Source organism: Podarcis erhardii, assembly GCF_964252035.2.
Source record: "Podarcis erhardii genome assembly, chromosome: 10".
In the NCBI taxonomy this organism is placed as follows: domain Eukaryota; kingdom Metazoa; phylum Chordata; class Lepidosauria; order Squamata; family Lacertidae; genus Podarcis; species Podarcis erhardii.
The window spans coordinates 30,915,538-30,931,716 of NC_138500.1; the positions used below are offsets into that span (position 1 = coordinate 30,915,538).

At 47.5% G+C, this 16,179-nt stretch overlaps 1 protein-coding gene across 1 annotated transcript in view; it reads left to right on the forward strand.

Annotated features, from left to right (window-relative positions):
- The first annotated feature begins 426 nt into the window (after window positions 1-426).
- The window catches only part of MGAT3 (beta-1,4-mannosyl-glycoprotein 4-beta-N-acetylglucosaminyltransferase), a 52,269-nt gene continuing 36,516 nt past the window's right edge, over window positions 427-16,179 (forward strand). Inside the window, exon 1 of the mRNA XM_081877640.1 lies at window positions 427-1,596. The gene's annotated coding sequence lies outside the window, so the exon portion shown is untranslated. The remainder of the gene's footprint in view (window positions 1,597-16,179) is intronic.

The following is a 16,179-nucleotide window of genomic DNA, read 5'->3' on the forward strand; positions in this document are numbered from 1 at the left end:
CCCCGCATCATGGGTCTGTCAGTCTGAACTATTTTTGCCACGGCCCTCTCCGGAACAGGGTGTCCGTTGTACCCATTTTACAGACGGTGCCTTGAACGCGCAGCAAATTCAAATCCAGGCCTTGCCGGGTCCACTCCCAGCTGTCCGCTGCACCGTCCTGGCAGCTTTCCTTGCCTTTTCAGGTGCCTTGGTAAAAGGGCCTACTCCCCACCGCCCGCCCCCTTCGTCCCCGAGCTTGGCGCATTCCTTCGCCCAGCACAAGTGGTCGTGCCCAGTTCAGACACTCACCGAGCCCACCCCGCCGTCTCCTCCCCGCCCTCCCGCCGCTCCCACCCCTTCCCAACTCGGCTTCCAAACACAAGGCGTTCCTTTGTATTGCCTTCCATTGCAGAGGCAGAACAGGAGCGCCAGTGCACAAAAAGAAAGACACACACACACACACACACACACAGCTCTTTAAGCTGCAAAAACCGCCGCCAATTGCTAGGCATACATTTCCACACTCAAATATCCGTCCCGGTTTTTGTATTGTGAGGGGCGTCGGGTTGAGCTCGCTTTGAAGATGGTGGGGAGCCCACCCTCGACTCCTACCTAGATGCAAAAAAGAGAGAGCGCCTCTGGGGGTCACGATGATGCTCGGATGACTTAATCCCTCTCCTCCCGACGAGTCCTTTCTCTCCTCATTCCCTCCCCCGTCCGCTCCCTTCCCTACTTTGCGTCGGGGTAGGGGGCGGGATATTTTTAAACCGGAGGAGGGACGGGAAGGTGGGGAAGGAGCTGCGGCGATCTGGCTTGGCGGGGCAGAAGGAGGTTTTTTTGGGGGGGGGCTGAGACCTTCGGGAGCAGAGCGGCGGGCGGAAGGGGCACGGACGGACCCCCGCTCTCACGCACGCAGGGCTTTTGAATGACTGCAGCAGCAGCATAGAGACCTGCCAGGCGAGGCGAGGCGGGTGGGAAGGAGAGCAGCCCTCCCAACCTGATCTCTCTCTCCCCGTTAGCATCGGGCTCCCTCCTTTGGCGGCTCCGAGGAGGAGGAGGAGGAGGAGGCGGGGGAGGAGCCTCGGCCGCATTATTATTAGAACTATTAGTATTATTCTTGCGCGAGGAGGTGATTTCCTCCCCCCCCCCCACGCACACATTCCCTATTTCTGCCCGGATCCATCGCCTGCCCCGCCTGCCCCTGCCTCTCTCTCTCTCTCTCTCTCTCTCTCTCTCTCTCTCTCTCTCTCTCTTTGCGCCTTCATAATCACCACCATCTTCATCATCCTCCCCTCTCTTCATCCTGCGCTCCCTTCGCCTCTCTCTCTCTCTCTCTCTCTCTCTTCCCCCAAACCACGCTCCGCACCCGGGTGTGTGGGTCGCTCGCCTCCTCCCTCCCCTGCAGAGGCTGCTGCTGGAGGGGGGAAGGAGGAGGAGCAGGGAGGTGGAGGGCTTTCGCCCCGGCTGAGCCATGCCGGGGGGCGGCCACGGCTGCCGGAATCAGGGATGGGGCGAGAGGCTGCTGCGGAGTCCAGCATCTCCCCACCGGGGGCCCGCGAGGCAGAGGAGCCGCCGCCGCCGCTGCCGCCGCCGCTACTGAAAAACAACGGGCGATGGGTAAGTGGGAGAAGCCCCCCCCCTCACTGCCCCCTACCCGCCGTCACGCTCTCCTCTCCGGCCCTCCTTCCCCGCTGCCCCCCCTTCCCACTCGCACTCCGAACCCCCCACTCCCCATCTCACTGCTACCCTTCCCTGCCCCATTCCACCCATCTTCCCTTTTGACGTGTGTTCCCATTCCACCCCACATCGCTCCTGACCCCAAGGGTCTCCCTTGCCACTTGTGCCTCCTCGCTTCGTCCCCCCCCCCATCGTCAGATCTTTGTGCATGGTTAGGAAAGGGGGGGCGGCTTCTTTGGAGGCACAATTATTTTAAGACTCTAGGGGTGCGGGAAGAGGTCACAATCAGTCCATTCTTTTGAGTCAGGGAGCTAATGGTGTTCTGAGGACCAGACACTCTGCACCATCCATCCAGGAGGAAACTCCAAGTGTTTTTGATCTTTCACTTGCCTTACTTCACTCTGAGCCTTAGAAATAATGGGGGGGGTTACAGATGTGTGTGTGTATGCGTTGGGAGGGTAAGGGGTGGCAGGGACCCTGCCATCGCTCCCCCAATCTCTGCTGCTGCTTGTGATTGTAGTATGGGGAAAAGAGGGAACTGGGGAGGGGGGTTGGGTTTCCTACTCCTCCTTAGAATTGTAGGGAAACGACCCACCTGTATCTGCAGGGATGGCTAAGACATGACCAGAGAGAAGATGCTACCCCTTCTGATAGACCATAACCTCAGCATCTCTCTCTCTCTGTCTGTCTGGAGGTGGGGGGGTGATGGGGATCTCCTGCATTGCAAAGCCAAGGCTAGATTGCAAGCCCACTCTGCCTTTCCCACCCTACAAAGAGAGAGAGAGAGATACACCTTAAAGCAAGGCTGGGAACCTACAAGCGCAGGCACTGCAGCAACAGCCCATCTGCTGCCCAGCTCTCAATGCCAGGAGGGCACTGATGGTGTATTTGTGCCAAGCCTGCACCGTGCTATAGGCAGTAAATAAGGGGGAGAGAGAGATGAGATAAAGAGAGGTGCGATTTTGAACACTTATTCTATAGAATAAGCACAGAGGTTTTCCTTTCCGATCCACTCCCTCAAGCATATTGCTCATTGTGTTGTTGATTTTAAATGATCCCTAGACAGGGTTTGATACAGAAGCTGGGCTTCTTTCCCTTGGCTTATACATAGGGCCACTGGCAATGTCTGAAGATGCACAGCTAGACAGACAGAGCTCTGCCTCTCTGTATATTGTGATGGAGGGACCATCCAGTGCTGCTCCATCCCAGGGAGATGTGATTGTCTGCTGGAGCACAACAAAGGTGTTGTTGGGGGGGGGGGAGTGGAGCCTGTGCTGCAGATGTAAACCTACTTAGGCAGTATTATGGAAAGAAGGGGTGGGGAGAGCAAGCAGGAGGGATGGAAGAGAAAGAAGACTTGGACCCCCCCCAGCTTTCCTTTCTCCAGGGATTTGTGGGTTTTACCTGCTGGGTTCTCTTCTTGGGCAACATTAAGTCTGTCCTCTTGGCACATTTTCAGGACCACTAAATAGATCAGGCAAGAGCAAATATTCCCCCAAAGTAGAATTTTCACAATTAGGAAAGCTGTTCCCATCAGCAGCAAGGATAGCATAGCAGAGCTTTTTGCCTGTTGAAAGTTCTTCACACAAACCATCTCAGTAATATTTAGAACAACCCTGTTAGGTAGGCCAGTATTTTTATCCCCATATTTGTAGGTGGAAGGCCAGTAGTGGCTTGCCAAAGACAACCTGGTGAGTTTGAGTTAGATCTGAACCAGGGACATAGTTGGCAATCATTTATAGGCTGCTTTTGCACATATGTACATCACATGAGTCAATGCACCCTGGCTGGGAGTGGAATATATGAACTTGACTACACTGAAAAAGTATAGATTCTGAGTTGGAGCATTTTGTGATATAAATAACCATGTGTGGTGATAGATTGCAGCTGACTCTTTCACACATGCCAGTCATCACTTGATGTTGCAGTCATCGTGGGATGAACTTGCATGTTGAGCTAGACCTTAGGCTGAGAGTGTTACTCAGTTAACTAACAAATTTCCTGGAGGTTCAGATGCGTTTATGCCCCTCCGCAGTCACTGCTGAGAGTGGAAGGGGCTGAGTCATCTGTAAATCCCAAAATATACATACATTTCAGCAGAAACTGAATCATCCACAAGGCTCACTACTTTCCTATACATAGGAGCACAGGAAGATGCATCCTACCAAGTCACACGGGCAATTGACCAAAAGGTTGGTGGTTGGTGGCCACCCAGGGATGGTGGTGGGCAGGATTCCTGCATTCCAGAGGTTGGACTAGATGACCCTCAGGATCCCTTCCAACTCTACAATTCTCTGGTTCTGCATGCAATGATCTACCATTGACCTATGGCTCTTCCCTGACCTACACCCCCTCAACTCCCTATATAGCAGAGCTCAGATCACGAGGAATCGCAAATATCAAGAAAAGCAGCCCATTCCCCCATTCCTTGGAACTGCTGTGCTTCTCCCTCCACACCAACATTTTTTTAATGGCACAAGCTTTAATGGACTACCACCCATGCCATCAGATTCATTATGTGCTAGTCCCACGCACATGCTAGAGTGGTGGGATTGTAAGCAGAAGAAAAAGTAAATGCAGGAAAGCAGAGAGGCAGTGATAATTATGTGATGAGCAGAGTGGCCACACATTCCCAAACAAATCCTTGTGTCACCTGGAAATTCTTCATTTAATTTTTCCTATTGATTATCTCTTTTCCATCTACGTTATCTAATCCACCAAATTCTAGTCACTATAATCTATAGTACCTTTCCCTTCCCCCTGCGCTGGATGGCAGGGCACGCCATAGGGTAGGTGATCCATGTGTGCTGTAAATCTGGGGTCAGATTTGACATCAGCTAGGAACTGGCTGCATGGGTGACATTTTTTTCAGAAACTTGAAAATAGTACAATAGGGCTATCGCTGCCTGTTGGTACGCGTGCTCTCTTTTTTTCCTATTCCATTGGCCTTTGGTCCAGCAGAATTTGCATTGCTTGAAAAATCTGCTTTGTCTATAGTGGGATGGATTGGGTTTTTTAAAAAATATGCATGTTACTATGATTCTTCTGTACTTCATTCAAATCTCTGAGAGACTGTAGTCAGTACTCAGCTTGGATAGAAGAGCGGAACATAGGATGCTGCCTTATATGAAGCCAGACCATTGAGCCACCCATCTCAGTGCTGTCTTCACAGACTGGCAGTGGCTCTTCAGGGTTTCATTGCAGGATTCTCTCCCAGCCTGACCTGGAGATGCTGGGGATTGAACATGTGACCTTCTGCATGCAAAACAGATGCTCTACCACTGAGCTACAGCCCCTTTCCCTGAAGCCCCGCCTCCAAAGATAAGTTCCATTCCAAATAGAGAAGTAAAAGTGGGGATAATCTGTGCAGCATTTGGTGAGGCAATAGAGACAAGGGCATTAAAAAACAAACCAACCCTAGGTCTAGGAAGATGGCATTTCGTCTGTGTCTTTTGGAGGGGAGAAATGCCCAACCTTCCCTTCCCTGATGCCCTTTGAGAATCCTTGAGTCTCTGCAGTGAAGTCTTGTTGTAAACAGTAGACTTGGACTGAAGCCTACAATTACCACAGGCTGTGGCAAAGCTCCCAGCCTAGTAGCTGGACCGACTGACTCAAGGTAGCTTTGCAGTAGAGACAGGAAGTTTGCTGCAGGTGAGACATCCTTTCCTGCTGGGGCGCTGTGCCAGATATCTATATCCCTTGGTTTGGATTCTGCAAATATGCAGACGACCCAAAACTGGATGCAGAGTGCACCCAGCCAAATGCGGAGAGGGAACCTGACCAATTTTCCCTGCGGGTGCCAGCTCACATTAAGAAGGCCCTTTCCCAGATTGCTGTCCAAGCAGCTGCTTCTAATACCATCATGTTTCTTTGCGTCTGTGGTGCCTGCTTGAAATGCCACCATATCCCTCAAGCACTTTGAGCTGCTTCAGGGACATGCTATGGCCTCTTCCTTATAGAAAATATCAGACAGACAGACAGAGATGCAGCTGAAGAAATAGGTTTTTGTTGTATTGCATCCTAGGATTTATTTTGAAATAAACACACACTATACTCATGAAAGACAACCAGGAGACTGGAAACTGAACACACCTTGTCAGAAATCAGAGTCTCTTAGGTGTAATCATTTTCTATCCAGAGTTCATGTGCTTATCAAAGTGCTGGTTTAGGGTTGTTTTTCCATTTGTCCTTATTTGCTCCTTGTGCCTGTATTTTTGTGGGCATGCTTGCATAGTAAACTGAAAGTGGTGCATGCACATTACTATGGGATGTACACAAAGCATACAGAGTGGCCAGGGACTAGAAGACATTTTAGGCTTGCCAACTCTTTCCTGCACGGTTTCTATACCTATTTCAGCTTTGGGAGAAGCAAAATTTAGCTGGTGAATGGTTAGTGCATCTCCATGCTTTTCCTGCTGAATTTCTGTTTGCTGTTAAAGGCACAGGAGCCATGACAAAAAGAAATTTGGTAGCCATGAGAGAAACTCAGCAACAAATAATTTTGAAAGCTGGTGAAAGAAATACTTATTTTGGATCTTTTAAAAGAAAGGTTGGATAGATAGCCAATATAATCTCGCTTTCTCTGTTCCTTCTGAACCAGAAGAGGCAGCTGAGGTGTTAGAAAGGTGCTTGGGAGCTGTGATGGGCTGAATGTGGGCCAATAAGTTGAAGCCGAATCCTGAAAAGGCAGATGTGTTATTTGTCCCAAGTTCTCACATCCAGAAGGTGGGAAGACAGTCTGTTATGAATGGATTTGCATTGCTCTGGAAGGGCTGGTCTGCTGGGTGGGGGTGCTTCTGGATTCAACACGGTCACTGGAGGCTCAGGATACCTCAGGGGATAACAGTGCCTTTTTGCAGCTATAGCCGGTTCACCAGCTACAGCCTCTTTTGGACAACAGTGATTTGTGCCCCATGCTCTAGTCACTTCCAGGCTGGATTATTGCAGTGCACACCTATGTGGGACTGCCATTGAATACAACATGGATTCAGCAAATGCCAGAGACACACCTCATTGCCCTGGACTTTGACACCTGAGATGTGTGTTTCCATCTTATTTTTGCAACTGTGAGCTGTTTTGAACTGTTCTTAACATTGTAAGTTAATTGTTGTAACCTGTCCTGGGACCTTAGAGAGTGAAGGGTAGGTCATAAATTAAAATAAAGTAGTAGTAGTAGTAGTAGTAGTAGTAATAATAATAATAATAATAATGTGTGAATCTATATCCAGAAAGTTTGCAGCATGTTCTTGTAGGTGGGGGACTTTTGTAAAAGCAGAACCTCCCCTTGTTTGATCCTTGGTCCATCACCCCCACTTGACTCTCCCGTAGCCCATCATGTAGCACGATCTCCCCCAGTCTGGTGCTCCCCAACTGTTTGGGACTACCACTGACTGGGAACTAATGGGAGTAGTATAAAGCAGCTGAAGGGCACCAGGTTGTGGCAGACTGAGGAAGGCCTCTAAGGCCTCTTCCTCCTTTCTTATCTTGTACCTTCTGAGCAGCCACTGCAGCCGTTCTGTGGGAGGACCTACACACTACCAGGCCCTCAGAAATGCTCCATGCTTCTATTCGCCCTTGACCTAAAAATGGCTAAATATGCATATATCCAAGATCTACGGTTTTACTTATTTCACAGCATCTATACTGCTTAATTAAATAATAACAATCTCTTGAGTGGTTTACATAAAATAGTAGGAACGTCTGATATACTTGAACAGTTAAGGAGTGTGTATATAACCAGATTGCAGCTTATGCCATCTCTCTCTCTCTCTCTCTCTCTCTCTCTCTCTCTCTCTCTCTCTCACACACACACACACACACACACACACACACAGCTGTGTGTTAATCTTTTGGCTGCGGGATAAAACTCTGCACAGGGACAGAGGTCTTATCAAGCTGCTGCTGGATTTCCTGTCACAAGCTTTCTTAAGAACAACATCTTGAAGATTAAAAAGAAAGAAAGCCAGAATGGGCAGATTGGATGAAGGAATGGAGACGGGGGGGGGGGGGCAGGATAAGTGCCAGTGGGGACTATCCGCCCAGGAAATTCTCCTGTAAAAGCCCCATTGAAACAGACAGGGCAATGGGCAGAGCTTCCCCAGAGGGCTGTGACTAACGGTTGCCAAGGCTGGCAAGGCTCAAGGTGGGGCCGCGCTCTCTGAAACGGGCTCTTTGTACATTGTTGGAATCTGTGACCCAGTCAGAATGGGATACGGTTTGAGGAGGAGGTGGCAGTGCTGAGGAAGCCTGGCACAGCCTGCAGCCATGCCAGGGTGGGTGGGTGGCTGGCCATTGCCTGGCATATCAAGCCCGGCTCATATCTCTGGGTCAGATCATGTGCACCAAGGGTTACACTCGCTGTGCATCGCCTGCGGTTGCACGCTGGTGGGTGTGGGCAGTGTTTGCTCCTCTTCCACCCTGAGCACAAAGCAGGGGGAGAAGTATTTTCCGCTCGGTGTGCCACCAGGTTGGCAGGTGTGTGCTAGGAGTGGTCAAGCCATTCTGATTTCCCCTTAAGGTTGTCATGAGAAGAATGGCTGCGGGACATTGTGTCCCTTGTTTGTTTGTTTGTTTGTTTGTTTGTTTGTTTTTTATTTATGGACATTTTCCAGCATACAATACAATAAATAACAAACTAATCTAAATAAAAATTAAAAACAAAAGCAAAAAAGAGGGAGAGGAAGGGGGGAATACAAAGCCCCCTATCAGAGGTAGATCTTAACTTTTATCACAGATAAAAGCTGGCAAACGCTCCCAGCTCTCACCTGGGAGCTTCCCTTTCTTCTCCCAGCCCCCCACCCTGGGAGATCTTCCCTTCCCTGCTTCTCAAACAGGGTCTTTCCCCTTCCATCCATCACCTTCCTCTGCATTCCTTCATTAACTCAGAGCAGAGGACACCAAGAAACAGAATGAAACATAAGGAAGAATAAAGTGGATAGAAAAAGAAAGAAAAAGAGAAAACTCAGGAAATTTAAACCAGGCACAGCCTAGAAGGAGACAGTCCTGACCCCAGTCCAGGTAACCATGCTGATGCCAGCATGGTGATCGCTTCAGTCTAAGGTCCTGATCAAGCAGATTAATTGTGTATTGGCTTGAATCCAAGATAAAATTGACTAGTGGAGTTGCACTAATGGAGACAAACCCTGAGGTGCTCATACGGGCCGTAGGTCAGTGGTAGAGCGTCGGCTCTGCATGCCAAAGGTCCCAGGTTCAATGCCCTGCAGTTCCAGGTAGGGCTGTAAAAGACACTACTGAGCTAGGCAGACCAATGGTCTGGCCCAGTATAAGGCAGCTCCCTGTATTCACCCAGGACATAGAACCGTAGGCTCTGAGGTGTCTCTAGACTGGCCTTTCTCAACTTTCCCAGCTGTAGTTGGACTACATCTCCCATCATTCCTAGCCAGCATGGCCAGCGCTCAGGGATGATGCGAGTTGTAGTTCAACAACATCTGGGGACCCAAATTTGAGAAAGGCTGCTCTAGACCATTCATTCCCAAACTGGGAGAATTGCAGGTGTGCTGTGAAAATTAAGGGAATTAGGTTACAATCCTATGCTCACTTTCTTGGAAGTAAGACAGATGGGCTAACTCCTGAGTAAACATGCAGAGCCTTGTACTGTTCAGAAAAAGCTCCTGTGAATCCGAAGTACCTATCCAAGAAGGAGGCTACCTGTTGCCTCTCTGATGAGTCACTGCAGAATTACCTACTCTTGGAGGAGAAAGCTTCTTGGGCCTTGCCACCTTCCTGTCAGAAGGGACACCCAGAATAATGACTCACCCAGAAACACAGCGAGTGTGTGTCCTCTTGCCCTAAATTCTTGCCCTAAAAGAAAACATTTTCAGCTGTAACCTCTTAATGTTGTAAGAGGAGTTGATCTCTTAACTGTCATCCAGTGTGCGTGCATGCATGTGCTTGTGTGTGCCTCTGTATAAATTAATAGACTTGTAGAGTCAGAAGGGACCCCGAGCATCATCTAATCCAATCCCCTGCAGCAGTGGAGCGTATTTTTATGGTGCTTGGGGCACATGTGTGTGCCAGGGGGGCATGGCGCAGAGCACGGAGGATGAATGGAGCCTGCTGCACATCAGCCCTTGCCACCCACGTAGTGACACCAGCCCCAAACCACTTTGCAAGGTTGGAATGATGCCAGCCTCGCAAAGTGGCACAGGCCCTGCTTTGCAAGGCTAGGATCTGGGGAGGATGGCGTGAGAAGGATGCCATGCAGCCTTCCATCCCAGCCCCTCAAGGGCAAGGCTGGGATCAAAGGGTGCTTGGCGTCCTTCTCACACCACCCTCCTCGAGCCACAATGTGATGCTGAGATCTGATCAGAACCCAGCCTCGCAAAGTGGCGTAGGGCTGACTCGGCCGGGTGGGTGGTGCAAGTTGCTCCCCCCCCCAACGTACCCAGAGCGAGCACCCTGACAATCCCCCGCCCCATGCTGCGCCCCTGCCCTGCAGTGCTGGTGTGTGTGCATAAATCAGCCTACTGTAGAAAGGTATGATATGCATTTGTTGCTCCACCCACTTTTGCCTGAGCCCCACCCACCACTGGCCTGTGGCCCCTGGAAGATTGCCCGGAATGGGATGTGGCCCTCAGGCTGAAAGATGTTCCTCACCCCTGATCTACACTGACTGCCAGCTGCTCTCTAGACTTTTGGGCAGGAGTCTGTCCCAGCCCTACGTGGAGGTGCCAGGGATTTACCCTGGGACTTTCTGCAAGCAAGACAAGTGCTTTAACCTCTGAGCATCAGCCCTTCCCCAATGTGCCACCTTCGTTCTCCATGTCTACGGAAGTATTGCTTCTGGTATATACTCTGTTTCTCATTTCCAAAGAAACACTTCCCAGTGTGTGAAACGTACAGCCTCCATAAGCAGCTTCATTTGCCAGCTTAATATTATCTGCTGCAGCAATGCTGATTGTTGTTCTAAGGACAACGCGTGTATAGTTCATTTTAGAGTATTTCTCTAGGAAAGTGCATCAGAATAAGCAACCCCGTTAATTAATATGAAATAGCTAAGGCGGCTAACAAAATCAAAAGAGCATTTAAAAAGGAAGTCATCAGTTTAAAATGGCATTTAAAGCATAACATAAACCTCCTAGACCTGACTTCTGCTGCATACAAACTTTACCTTTAAAGCACATCCCCGGCCAAACCAAACTATCCTGGAAACTGTAGTTTGCTAAGGGTGCTGGGAATTGTAGCTCTGTGAGGGGTAACTCACCATTCCCAGAATTAATTGGGGGGTTCTTTAAACGTATGGTGTGGGCTGTCTCCATCTCCTAAGCAGCAGATGAGATGTCATGCCTGGATTATCTCATGTCTACTTGAGACTGCAGGTCGGAGCTCACACGATTGAATGGTTCTCCATCCAAAGAAGTCCTAAAACTAAATGTCTGATAGAAGGATGCTAGCCTAAGCCTTCTTCCAGCAATATTCTTTTTCTGTAAGCACAAAATCCTTTTTCTTCATCATGTCATCAGCACCCTATCATGTGAACTCCCAGTTGTATGCCAAAGTCATAAACAGGTTTATGAAAAGTAAATAGCCCTTCTAATGATGCCTCTCCCTGGCTGTTGTGGCCTTTCTGAAAATATAAAGCTCAAAACCTGATGCCAGCGACCTTTGGACTCCTGATTCATTAGGGCTCACTTGAAAGTTATGGCTGCTGTAGGTTTCATAATGACAGCAAATGTTTAACATACACAGAAAGGAGCCTGCAGTATAGATACACTGTCTAAAATGTCTTTAAAGTCAACAATCTTTTTATGTTGGCTTCAGCCTTGCTGGTAAGGATACTAAACAAATAACTGAAAACGAACAATATGAGGAAAGCAGCGCATCTCAAAGGGAGAGGAACTCGGAGAATAATAAGCAATTAGCCCAAAGACAGACGTCATCATGGCAGAGATTGCTTTAAAATAAACTTCTATTGTTAAAGCTATTGTTATAACTAGGAAGGCAGAAATCCATGCCAACCTGCCGCAACTCACCCAGATATCTACCAGGAGATCCAAGGATAACTTCAGCCTGCTCCTGATTGACAAGAGTTCTCTGCTTGCTGTCTCACCCTGCCCCCCTCTAGACCAGCCCTACCATTAGGCAAAAAGTGGGCAGTGGCCTGTCCTGGGGGCCCTAAACTAGCCTGCTGACCAGATATGCTATCCTGGACAGTGTTTAGGTTAGTTGTAGGTTCCAGCAGGCCCAACAGATCATGGGGTGGCAAAATCCCACACAGTGGTGACCCTGTGGGTGCCCTGGCGTCTCTTGCTGCTGCTGGGGTTGTGTGGGGGCCGTGGCTTTTGCCAATGTCTCATGAGATCTTGTGGAACTTGTGAGAGATCTCAGGAGATCTTGTTGGAAGCCACGACTCCAGAAAGTTTCCAGTTTGGTTGGTTTCTGTATGTTGCTTGGGTAGGGTGTGCCATCTTTTCCTTTGCCTCAGACAGCAAATTGTCCCACACAGTTGGCGGTAGAGCAGGTGATACTGTAGAATTTCCCAATAGCAGCCTGAAGGCTACATAATTTTCTTGTCTTGTCTCTCTCCTTCCCTATTAGCCTTTAGACACGAGTGAGAACTACCTTCAGATATTTTTTAGTGGTGAATGATGAGTGACATACTGATTATTGAATCTCTCATGGGTAATCAGTTGCTGGGTTTTCTGCTATTTTCTGTTAGCTGTTCATCTAGTTGGTTGTAATTTTATCTTTATTATTATTTTGTTATCTTTATTACCTTTACTATTAAGTTGTTGTTGTTGTTGTTGTAAAAGTTTTGCTATAATCTGCCTTGTGGACTTGGTAAAATGGTGAATAGATATCTTAAATAAATATAAGACTTGGAAAACAAGTAACTATACAACCTTTAGAAGACATCTGAAGGCAGCCCTTTAGGGGAAGCTTTTTAATGCTTAATGTTTTATTATGTTTTACATATGCTGGAAGCTGCCCAGAGTGTCTGGGAAAACTCAGGCAGATGGGTGGGGTATGAATAATAAAATTATTATTATTATTATGGAATAAGGTAAAGGTAAAGGTCCCCTGACCATTAGGTCCAGTCGTGACCGACTCTGGGGTTGCGGCGCTCATCTTGCTTTATTGGCCGAGGGAGCTTCTGGGTCATGTGGCCAGCATGACTAAGCCACTTCTAGTGAACCAGAGCAGCGCACGGAAACGCCATTTACCTTCCCGCCAGAGCGGTACCTATTTATCTACTTGCACTTTGACGTGCTTTCAAACTGCTAGGTTGGCAGGAGCAGGGACCAAGCAATGGGAACTCACCCCCTTGGGGATTCGAACCACCGACCTTCTGATCGGCAAGCCCTAGGATCTGTGGTTTAACCCACAGCGCCACCCACGTCCCTATTTTCACTGAAGTAATGTTGGAGGGTATGCAAGTGTATTTTAGGAGCTGAGTGAACAAATAAATGACTGCAAGCCTGATAATGTCTACTCAGAGGTAAGTCCCATTCAATTCAGTGGGCCTTACTCTCAGGTAAGCAAGTTTAGGACTGTCACCTATGGTAGTTTTGAAGCATGGTAATTATCACGCTGAGGCAAGGAAAGTGGGTGCAGAAGAACTTGGGCATTCTTGGCAATGCTCTTAAGTATACACTCCATTTCTTTAGGGAATGCAAAGCAATTAGCAAGCACTGGGGGAGGAAGCGTAATTAGCTAAGGAATCTCACGTTTGTGGCCAATTTGCATTAATCAGCCCCAGGTGGGAAGGAAGTAGCACTACCACCATTTCACAGAATGGGAAACAGAGGCTCTGCAGAATGTAATTTACTCTTCTGAAGAATACCAGAAGGGACCAACATCCAGTCTACTAACAGTGTAATGCTATATGTGTCTGTTTAGAAGTATGTCCCATTGATTCCTGAGACATACAATACTCCCAACTAGGTGGGGAAAGGAGTGTAGCCAGGAGTTTCTGGGTAATGGCTCAATCAAAGAAGTAGAAAAGCAGCTTCTCAGTAGGTAAGAAGTGGGTTTGTTCCACTTTAACCTCTCTACTGTTTTTATTTCTTTTTGTTTCTGCTCTTATCCATTCCTGTATCTTCCCAGAGTTTTGTTTCCTGATCAATGCAGCCTTACTTACATTAAGTAAATAATTATACCCTAACAGTGAAACCTATGGGCTATGTTACTGAGGGAAATTACTCTGCAGTGAGGATCCTCTTCCTCTATTTTTAAAACATGTTTATATATATTTATTCAATCAAAAACGTAAGAAAAGAAATAAGCTCCAATTGAGGGGGGGGCATACAACTGAATAAAAATAACAAAAAAAGAGTACAAATTTGGGTGGTTGTGTTTCTTGGGAATAATAATTAGTAGTGCTGGAGGATAGTAAATGTTCCTTTTCAAAGATTTGTTTTGCTTGCAAGTATCAGTCTTATGTTATTCACAGTTGAGGCCGACGGGTGCATTTTTGACTATTTTAAAATGTTTCCAGGTATAGGACTGAAGTTGCTCTATACCCTTTGCTTCATAGTAGTCCCTATTGACTTCAGTGCATAATCAGCTGGCTTTTAGTGAGTCAGGTCACTGCCTCATCTAGTTCAGTACCATCCACGCCAGTTGAAAATTGCAGAGGGTCTTGGCAGAACACTTAATGATTTTTGTGCCAGTTGTAGCATTTGTAATGTACTACGCTAAATGCTGTGTGGTTTTAACTGTATTTTTATTTCTCATGTTGTGCTGAAGGGTGGGGAAATTCCTTATTTCTTGGCGTCAACAGATTGCCACCATTAAAAACAAATATATTAAAACTGAACTTCTTGATCCTAGCCTCCCATTAACTTTTTTAGATAAAAGATGACAGCAGCTTATTAATGAGTTTACCCAACAACAGATAAGCAGCAGCTGGGTGTAACTACCATGTACAGTACAGACCTATTAAAAAGGGTTTTTTGCTGTCCTCCTACTCCTATGACTTCAGGTTTGTTCTTCTCACCTTTGTTCCCATTTATTGGATATCTTTCTCACTGTTTCCTTTCAAATGCCTCTTCCCCATATCACTTCTGATCCATTCTGTTCACCTTCCCGGAGGACCTCCAGGTTCTAAGAATGACTGGCAGCCACTGCACCCACTCAGACCACCTGTATGAAGCTCACAGACCCCAATCCCTGGCATAGCTGTCAATTTACAGATTTGAAAATAAGGGACCAGCAGCCAAAATAAGGGACCAGCAGCCAAAATAAGGGACCTGCAGCCTCACCTGTTCCAGGCACTCCAGTCTTCCTGTCCTCCTGCAGTCTGGTCAAACTCATGCTGGAAGCTTCGAGAACACTGTCCAACCAACTTTGTAACCAGAGGTTCAACTGAATAGAATCTGAATCACATGCACCACAAGGCCTATGCAGCCTCAACTTAAGATGGCTCCCTGGCCTGGCTTTGCACTGCAAAGTTTGCAGCAGCATGTGCAACAAAATGGCGTCCAGCATTCAAAAACCCCCTCAGCTTGCATTAACTAGCCACACACAAGGCATGCAAGCTCCACCCCCCCAGTTGTTCTTAGACTTCTTATTGGGTGAGCAACACAGCCAAGCAACACAGTTGGAGCCTCCCTCCTCCCTGGCCAGCAGGGAGGGAGGGAGGGAGAGGAGCTGCTTCCTTTGAACTTTAAGGGACATCATTTAAGGGACATTTAAGGGACATCCATCAATAAGGGACAGCAGCAGGACATGGCGCTGGAATAAGGGACTGTCCCTTCAAATAAGGGACACTTGACAGCTATGATCCCTGGCCTACACTGACTGGCAACAGACAGTAAGAGTGCATGGAGGCATGAGCTGCAAGATCTGAAAGCACTTGCAATGCAATTCTGTGCATTGACTTAAGAGCAGCCCCATTGAACTTACTGGCACAATTCCCAATAAAACTGCAAAGGGATAGGGAGCTCAGAGGGCGGGGGAAGCAATGCAGAATGTCAAGCCCTCTTTAGTACTTGCATTTGTAGAAATGCAACTTTTGAAACAAGAACTCTCACTCTCTCCCCTATTAGCATATATGGAAGCAAACATCACTTATTTATGGCTTTTATGCTGCCCTACAACCAGAACTAAGGGTGGCTTACAATACAAATTATAAATTAAAGCACAAAAACACAAATGCAGCATAAAATTAAGCATCAGAGATTAAATCAATTGATTAAAACCAATAAGAACTGAAATTCACCAACAGTGCATCTTAGAAACACTTAATTATTATTTTTTAAAAAGATGGGGAGTATTTACTTGATGCCAAAATCTTCGCCTGGTGCCAGAACAAATACAGATCCTCCCTGTGCAGGATATTCCTTCACTAGAGGTGCCACCTTCCATCAAGATGGCTCTGTCTCTCACTTCTTTCTGCCACACCTTGCTGGGTAGGCAGTGCCCTCTAAAGATGACATTTTGGCTTCAGTGGAATTTCAAGTAATGTACTTAGACTCACAGCCAAGAAAATGCTTTTGCAATTTGCTTTTATTCAGAGTTAGGTGTGCTAAAGCCTTATTAAATTGACAATGTTAGGCGCAC